Source organism: Bos javanicus, chromosome 3, assembly GCF_032452875.1.
Source record: "Bos javanicus breed banteng chromosome 3, ARS-OSU_banteng_1.0, whole genome shotgun sequence".
In the NCBI taxonomy this organism is placed as follows: Eukaryota; Metazoa; Chordata; class Mammalia; order Artiodactyla; family Bovidae; genus Bos; species Bos javanicus.
In genome coordinates this window covers 87,901,551-87,910,642 of record NC_083870.1, presented here as the reverse complement: position 1 = coordinate 87,910,642, position 9,092 = coordinate 87,901,551, and the positions used below count along the sequence as shown (strand labels likewise).

Below are 9,092 nucleotides of genomic sequence, written 5' to 3'. Positions count from 1 at the left end.
CCCAGAGGCAGAAGTTCACCCTCTTTCTAGAGTCAGCAGGCTCACTTTATGATCCAAGAGGGCGTTATTTCGGAAGGACAAACACTTGGGGAATGTTTTTTTCATTTATTTTTTAATTGCAGGATAACTGCTTTACAATGTTGTGATGGTTCCTGCCGTGCTGCTGCTGCTGCTAAGTCGCTTCAGTCGTGTCCAACTCTGTGTGACCCCATAGACGGCAGCCCACCAGGCTCCCCTGTCCCTGGGATTCTCAAGGCAAGAACACTGGAGTGGGTTGCCATTTCCTTCTCCAATGCACAAGAGTGAAAGTAAAGTCACTCAGTCGTGTCCGACTCTCAGCGACCCCATGGACTGTAGCTCACCAAGCTCCTCCGTCCATGGGATTTTCCAGGCAAGAGTACTGGAGTGGGGTGCCATTGCCTTCTCCGGGTTCCTGCCATACAACAATGCAAATCAGCCATAATTATACTTGTATCACCTCCTCTGGAACCTTCCTGCCCTCCCCATCCCACCCCTCCTCTAGGTCATCACAGAACCGCTGGCTGGGCTCCCTGTGTTATATAGCAACTTCTCACCAGCTATCTCTTTTACACATGGTGTATACACATGTCGATGCTACTTTCTCCATGTCCTACCCTTTCCTTCCTCCGCTGTGTCCACAAGTCTGTTCCCTGTATCTGCATCTCCATTCCTTCCCTGCAAATAGGTTCATTGATTTCATTTTTCTAGATTTCCTATATATATATATGCATAAATAGATGATATTTGTTTTTCTCTTTCTGACTTATTGCACTCTGTATAACAGGGTCTAAGTTCATCAAATTAAAGCTGAACTGACTCTAATTTGAGTCAGTTCAAATTCAAACGGACTCAAATTCATTCTTTTTTATGGCTGAGTAATATTCCATTGTACATACGTACCTCATCTTCTTTATCTTTTCATCTGTCAATGGACATTTAGGTTGCTTCCATGTCCTAGCCATTGTAAATAATGTTGCTATGAACATTGGGGTACATGTGTCTTTTTCAATTATGATTTTCTCAGGCTATATGCCCAGTAGTAGGATTGCTGGATCATATGATAGTTTCATACTGTTCATGGGATTCTCAAGGCAAGAATACTAAAGTGGTTTGCCACTGCCTTGTCCCAGATGAGATGGTTGAATGGCATCACCTATTCGATGGACATGAGTTTGAGCAAACTCCAGGAGTTGGTGATGGACAGGGTAGCCTGGCGTGCTGAAGTCCATAGGGTTGCAAAGAGTCAGACACAACTGACTGACTGAACTGACTGATGGTAGTTTTATTCCTAGCATTTTAAAGGAATGTCCATGCTATTCTCCATCGTGGTTGTATCAATTTACGTTCCCACCAACAGTGCAAGAGGGTTCCCTTTCTCTCCACATCCTCTCCAGCTTTTATTGTTTGTATATTTTATGTTTTTATAAGTAACATGCACAGGTTATTAAACCATTGCCTCCCAACTCCAAATACACCCTTTTATACAGCTCAATGATGTTGGAACCAAGATTGAAATCCCCAAGGAGAGGAATACAGTTGTTCTGGACTTTCTCAGAGGAGAGGTAAAGAGGTTGGTTCTGGGAGTGTGACAAGAGGTTAGAAACGGAAGCAACCTGATACTGAGCCAACTACTGCTTCCAGGTAAGGAGCTGTGCTGGGCTAACAGTAGCAGGAATAGGAAGGAAACAGGGGCCAGAAGGCCTTCTCCCTCTTTCAGGTTCTAGTCTTGCAGAAACTAGCATGAAGCCAGCTAATAACAGAGAAGTGCATTTTTATAGCCCCAGTTCCAGCATTGCAAAACAGTGTGAGAAATGGTAGATTTGAAGTTGAGAGACAGTCGTAGCTTACTAACCAGCACAGTCCACCCCTTTGGTTACTCAGCACCCACATCCAGCTCTGTATATATTTGAATCTCTCAGATGTAATCAGAGTGACTCCTGAATGTTCTCTCAATTAAACACCATATTGTAACACTAATCACCAATGTCAGTCCTTATGTGGAATAATACGGGGGAAGGAGGAGAGAAAGAAAAAAAGAAAATAGTGTGTGTATATTTATTTGCATGGGTGTATGTATGTGTATGTATTCATAACAAACAAAGAAAAGATAATAATACCTGCTACCATCCTTGTTTCTTTCATGGGTCTAAGGCCATAGTTGGTATTTATAACTTCTTTATTATTCCTTGTTTCCTTCATTCTCAGCCAGGACCTCAAATGATTGGGTTCTTTACCTGACAGTGTGATCTAAATCTTCATTCTTGAGGAGCTTGAATCATTTGTCCTGTCTTACTCTGGTTGCTGTTGTTTTCCATTAACTTTTACTATTGGATATTGGACTGCAAGGAGATCCAACCAGTCCATTCTGAAGGAGATCAGCCCTGGGATTTCTTTGGAAGGAATGATGCTGAAGCTGAAACTCCAGTACTTTGGCCACCTCATTCGAAGAGTTGACTCACTGGAAAAGACTCTGATGCTGGGAGGGATTAGGGGCAGGAGGAGAAGGGGACGACAGAGGATGAGATGGCTGGATGGCATCACGGACTCGATGGACGTGAGTCTGAGTGAACTCCGGGAGCTGGTGATGGACAGGGAGGCCTGGCGTGCTGCGATTCATGGGGTTGCAAAGAGTCGGACACGACTGAGCGACTGAACTGAACTGAACTGATGCCATTAAAAAGAGGTAAGTTGATCATCTGGACATTCCTTGGCAGGTCATATTGGTCCACTATATTGATGACCTCATGTTAGTCAGAATTCCAGGGCAGAAAATGACAAGTCACTTGGATGCCCTCCTCTGACACATGCACAACAGAGGATGAGAAATAAACCTTAAGAAGATTCTAGGCCTGCTACATAACCGATGTTTATAGAGATGCAGTCAGTTCTTTTATAGTGCTTCTTTTGAAAACATAAATTTGTTCCAAAATGATTGACATTTTAGGGACAATTTGAGCATGAAAACAATTTCACTTTTGTTTGTGAGTGTTTTTGCCTTGCAAGAAACACTAAGTAAGCTATGAGAACACCCAGGTGAATAAAGCTACAGAGGAATAAACAAAGTGGCTCAGTGGTAAAGAATCTGCCTGCCAATGCAAGAGATACGGGTTTGATCCCTGGTTTGGGAAGATCCCCTGGAGAAGGAGATGGCAACCCACTCTAGTACTCTTGCCTGGGAAATCCTATGGATAGAGGAGACTGGCAGGCTATAGTCCATGGGGTCACAAAAGAGTCGGGCATGAATTAGAGACCAAACAACCGTAACACATATACACACTTCAAACATGTACCAGCTACCTCATTGCACTGCATGTGTTATGAGCCACACTCGTCCATATCTCGTATAAAACTGTGTCCAATTTCAAATAATCCTCCATTTACCACTTCACAATAATTCACAAGTTGCAACTTTATAATGGCCATATCCATAATCGAACCTCATGTATCTTTTCCAAGGTGAAATTTCATATTTATTAGTGGTAATTATGTCACCTACCTCTTTTATACCTACATGTCTTTCTCAGTTCACACCTTTGACTTTTCTGGGGGAATCCCTAACACCCACAGAGTAGGTAAAAGTCTAGAACTATTCAATAGGAGTCAACTTCATATACTGGTATGGCCTGATAATATATTGCTTCTGTCCAACAGCCCTGCTTGGATGTCTCACATCAAGCCCCACAAGAAATCATCTGCTATAGAGAATGCACTAAACAACCAATTGGATATGACAATTCACTCCAGGTAGGCAACGAGTTTCTGTCCTCAGCCATCACACTGCTTGCCCAATGGACTCAAAAACCAAGTATCTATGTGTCAAGAGTGGAAGCCATGCCCCAAAGCACTGGCTCCTCTCACAAAGACAGACTGAGCCACTGCTGCTGAATGTCTAACCTATAGACAGCAGAGCCCAAATCTGAACATTGATTATGGTACCATCTCTTGAGTAGACTAACCAGCTACTTGGTGGCAAGCTAATTATTATCAGTCTTCTTCCATTCTGGAGGGGGTAGTGATTTGTTCTAATTGGGATAGATACATATTCCAGGTATAAGTTTGCCTTTCTTTCCCACAGTTTTTCAGCCACCACCACTACCACCACCACCCAAGGGATTCATGGGCTCCTGCATAACAGAATCTTGGAGCCAGGTAACCAATTTATGTCAGCAGTTGTAAGCAATGGTCACATCATATGACCATGAGCTCCACTTATACGGCCATATATCACACCATGCAAAGCTGCTGGCTTGATAGAATGTTTGAATGGCTCTTAAACTCACAGCTAAAGCACGTTCTGGGATGACACCTTGCAGTATTAGAGTGCCATCTTGCTAGAAAATACAGTTTATATTTTGACCACTGATCATTCTACAGTGATGGCAATGCCTGATAGGTACAATACATGGATCCAAGAATAAAAGTGGGGAAGAAATGGCCTTTGGCACAATCACTCCCAGTGACACCCTGAGGGAACTTGTGCAAATGTTTGCTCTCTCAATATTTTGAACTTCTCAAAACAGTAGAGAAGCCAGTTTTTAAAAGGAGTTGCTATGGTACCAGAGGTGAGTGACTATTGTTATCATAAGGAGACAGAGTTTCATGCTACATATTAGGGGAGTGGAGGAGTACATCTAGAACTCAGAGGATGTACAGAAACATCTCTTAGTTCTTAAATGTCCAGTAATAACAATGAACAAGAGTTGCAGAAATGCCAGCCTGAGAAAAGCATGATAACTAACAGTCCTGGCACCTCATGGATAAGAAACTGGGTTACCCCACACTGGCCAAGAAGTGTAAGCTCAGGGAAGTGCTAGCCAAGAGTAAGTGCAATTTAGAATGAGGGGAGGGAATGATTATCAAATGGCCTTAATGGCAGCTGCAGCAGCAGAGACTATATCCTATTGACCTTCTGCAGCTGAGCTTGTTTGTTTGTTCATTTGTCTGCTTTAAGAGTTATGGCAGGTCACAGTCTTGCAGCATCAGTGCCAAATTGCAGGAAACTTAGGCATAAGTAGACTTGAGCAGTCCCAGAGGTAGACTGCAGCAGACAGTATTGTCATCCTACCCTTACTCAACCTCACCATTTCCCCTGAGATCAGTCCATTGGCCAAGTGCCAGCATCTGCAACTTTGCCTGATGTTTTCTTTGGCCACCAAAAACTTCTCTGTCCCCCACAGGACAAGCAGAAATATCCTAGCTCCCTTGCACCATGGGTGGAATAACTTAGCGGTGGATGTTCAACACTGGCTCCTAGAATTTCCCAGTGGTATTATGTACCATTTCCCCTGAAAAGTAGTGTATTTGATAAAGCATCTTTAATTGGCTTTTTTCCTTCACTGTTTCACACTCCCTCTCTCCTACTAGTGCATCTTGTATTACCTCCCAACTTAAGTATTAGCATCTGAAACTTTGTCTCAGAGTTTACTTCTGAGAGAACCAAAACAAAGACAATACCATATCTGGTTGATTTTAAGACTCAGATTTTAAAATCTTGCCAAGGGCTTCCATGGTGCTTTAGTGGTTAAGAATCTGCCTGCCGATTCAGGGGACATAGGTTCAATCCCTTGTCCAGGAAGATTCCACATGTCACAGGTGCCTAAGCCAACGCACCGTAACTACTGAAGCCCATGCACCGAGAGCCCGTGCTCTGCAACAAGAGAGGCCCGCACACAGCAGCAAAGAGTAACCCCTGCTCACAGTAACTAGAGAAACCCTGTATGCAACAAAGAAGACCAGCACAGCCAAAAATAAAGAAAATTTTTAAAGATATATAAAAAATAAAGTCTTGCCAATACTATCTCTCTGACCCTTCCCAACACCCATATTAGTATGGAAACACAAAAAACCTCAACTAGCCAAAGCAATCTTGAGAAAGAAGAATGGAACTGGAGGAATCAACCTGCCTGACTTCAGACTATACTACAAAGTCAGAGTCGTCAAGACAGCATGGTTCTGGCACAAAGGAAGAAATATAGATCAATGGAATAAAATAGAAAGCCCAGAGATAAATCTATGCATCTATCAATTCAGTTCAGTTCAGTTCAGTCGCTCAGTCATGTCCGACCCTTTGCGACCCCATGAATCACAGCACGCCAGGCCTCCCTGTCCATCACCAACTCCCGGAGTTCACTCAGACTCACGTCCATCGAGTCAGTGATGCCATCCAGCCATCTCATCCTCTGTTATCCCCTTCTCCTCCTGCCCCCAATCCCTCCCAGCATCAGAGTCTTTTCCAATGAGTCAACTCTTCGCATGAGGTGGCCAAAGTACTGGAGCTTCAGCTTTAGCATCATTCCTTCCAAAGAAATCCCAGGGCTGATCTCCTTCAGAATGGACTGGTTGGATCTCCTTGCAGTCCAAGGGACTCTCAAGACTCTTCTCCAACACCACAGTTCAAAAGCATCAATTCTTCGGCGCTCAGCCGTCTTCAGAGTCCAACTCTCACATCCATACATGACCACAGGAAAAACCATAGCCTTGACTAGACGGACCTTTGTTGGCAAAGTAATGTCTCTGCTTTTCAATATGCTATCTAGGTTGGACATAACTTTCCTTCCAAGGAGTAATGGACACCTTATATTTGACAAAAGATGCAAAAATATACAATAGAGAAAAGACAATCTCTTTAACAAGTGGTGCCAGGAAAATTGATCAACCACCTGTAAAAGAATGAAACCAGAACACTTTGTAACACCATACACAAAAATAAACTCAAAATGGATTAAAGATCTAAATGTAAGACCAGAAACTATAAAACTCTTAGAGGAAAACATGGACAGAACATTTTCTGACATAAATCGCAGCAAGATCCTCTATGATCCACCTCCCAGAGTAATGGAAATAAAAACAAAAATAAACAAATGGGACCTAATTAAACTTAAAAGCTTTGCACAATGAAGGAAACTATAAACAAGGTGAAAGGCAACCTTCAGAATGGGAGAAAATAATATCAAATGAAGCAACTGACAAAGAATTAATCTCCAAAATATGCAAGCAATTCATGTAGCTCCATACCAGAAAAATAAACAACCCAGTCAAAAAATGGGCCAAAGAACTAAACAGACATTTCTCCAAAGAAGACATATAGATGGCTAACAAATGCATGAAAAGATGCTCAACATCACTAATTATCAGAGAAATGCAAATCAAAACCACAATGAGGTACCATTTCACGCCAGTCAGAGTGGCTGCTATCCAAAAGTCTACAAGCAATAAGAGCTGGAGAGGGTGTGGAGAAAAGGGAACCCTCTTACACTGTTGGTTGGAATGCAAGCTAGTACAGCCACTATGGAGAACAGTGTAGAGATTCCTTAAAAAACTGGAAATAGAACTGCCATACAACTCAGCAATCCCACTGCTGGGCATACACACTGAAGAAACCAGAATTGAAAGAGACAAATGTACTCCAGTGTTCATTGCAGCACTGTTTACAATAGCTAGGACATGGAAGCAACCTAGATGTCCATCAGCAGATGAATGGATAAAGAAGCTGTGGTACATATACCCAATGGAATATTACTCAGACATAAAAAGAATGCATTTGAATTGGTTCTAATGATGTGGATGAAACTGGAGCCTATTATACAGTGAAGTAAGCCAGAAAGAGAAACATCAATTCAGTATTTTAACACACATATATGGAATTTAAAAAGATGGTAATGATGACCCCATAGGCAAGACAACAAAAGAGACACATATGTAAAGAACAGACTTTTGGACTATGTGGCAGAAGGTGGGGGTGGGACAATATGAGAGAATAGCATTGAAACATGTATATTACCATATGTAAAATAGATGACCAGTGCATGAAGCAGGGTACACAAAGCTGGTGCTCTGGGACAACCCAGAGGGAGGGGCTGGGGAGGGAGGTGGGAGGGGGTTCAGGATGGTGGGACACATGTACACCCATGGCTGATTCATGCTGATGTATGGCAGAAATCACCACAATATTGTAATTAGCCCCCAATTAAAATAAATTAATTTTTAAAAATTATAAAAAATAAAATCTTGCCAATACTATTTCCCTGACCCTTCCCAACACCCACACTGAACTCCTTGGACCCCAAAACAGTGACATAAAGTGGGTGGTTAATATATTGCAGGGCCTATATGAATCACTTTTCTGGCCTGCATACCTTTGATGATGTCCTTCCTTTTAAATGTCCTTCCTTTTTGAATGTTCTCAACCATATCATTTGCTTCATCTAAAAAGGCAATGAAAATAATACCTACCATGCAGTGTTGCTGGAGGCATTACCTGAATTCCATACATTCATTTTCTAATATGATAACATGAAACTGGGGCTTCTCTAGAGGCTCAGACAGTAAAGAGTCTGCCTGCAGTGCAGGAGACCTGGGCTCGACCCCTGGGTTGGGAAGATCCCCTGGAAAAGGGCATGGCAACCCACTCCAGTATTCATGCCTGGAGAATCCCCATGGACAGAGGAGCCTGGCAGGCTACAGTCCATGGGGTGGCAAAGAGTCAGACACAACTGAGCGACTAAGCACATCACAGCACAATGTGATACTAAATAATATCACTGTTAGTAACAACTAATACCTGTTAAGGTGCTTGCTGCTGCTGCTGCTAAGTCACTTCAGTCGTGTCCGACTGTGTGACCCCATAGACGGCAGCCCACCAGCCTCCCCCATCCCTGGGATTCTCCAGGCAAGAACACTGGAGTGGGTTGCCATTTCCTTCTCCAGTGCATGAAAGTGAAAAGTGAAAGTGAAGTCACTCAGTCGTGTCCAACTCTTCCTGACCCCACGGACTGCAGCCTACCAAGCTCCTCCATCCATGGGATTTTCCAGGCAAGAGTACTGGAGTGGGGTGCCATCACCTGTTAAGGTGCTTAGTCATTCATTAACCTCAGCTTGAATATCTCCTCCCAGGCCTTCCTAATTCCATACTTACATCACCTCCTGGTTAAAATGAATCTCCTCCTATTCTATGCTTTCATAGCAATTGGTTTACAGCACTTGCTTAATATCTCACCTACAGTTACTCTTGTATATATCTGCCTCCCTATTAACCTCCTATTGACCAGGTTTTATTCATTCTCACCCCAAAA

At 42.9% G+C, this 9,092-nt stretch overlaps 1 long non-coding RNA gene across 1 annotated transcript; it reads left to right on the top strand.

Annotated features, from left to right (window-relative positions):
* Positions 1-1,182: 1,182 nt before the first annotated feature.
* LOC133244523 (uncharacterized) lies at positions 1,183-8,100 on the top strand. The gene is made up of 3 exons (XR_009735437.1): positions 1,183-2,704; positions 3,673-3,765; positions 4,097-8,100. It is a non-coding gene; the product is annotated as an uncharacterized LOC133244523 (long non-coding RNA).
* The last annotated feature ends 992 nt before the right edge of the window (positions 8,101-9,092 follow it).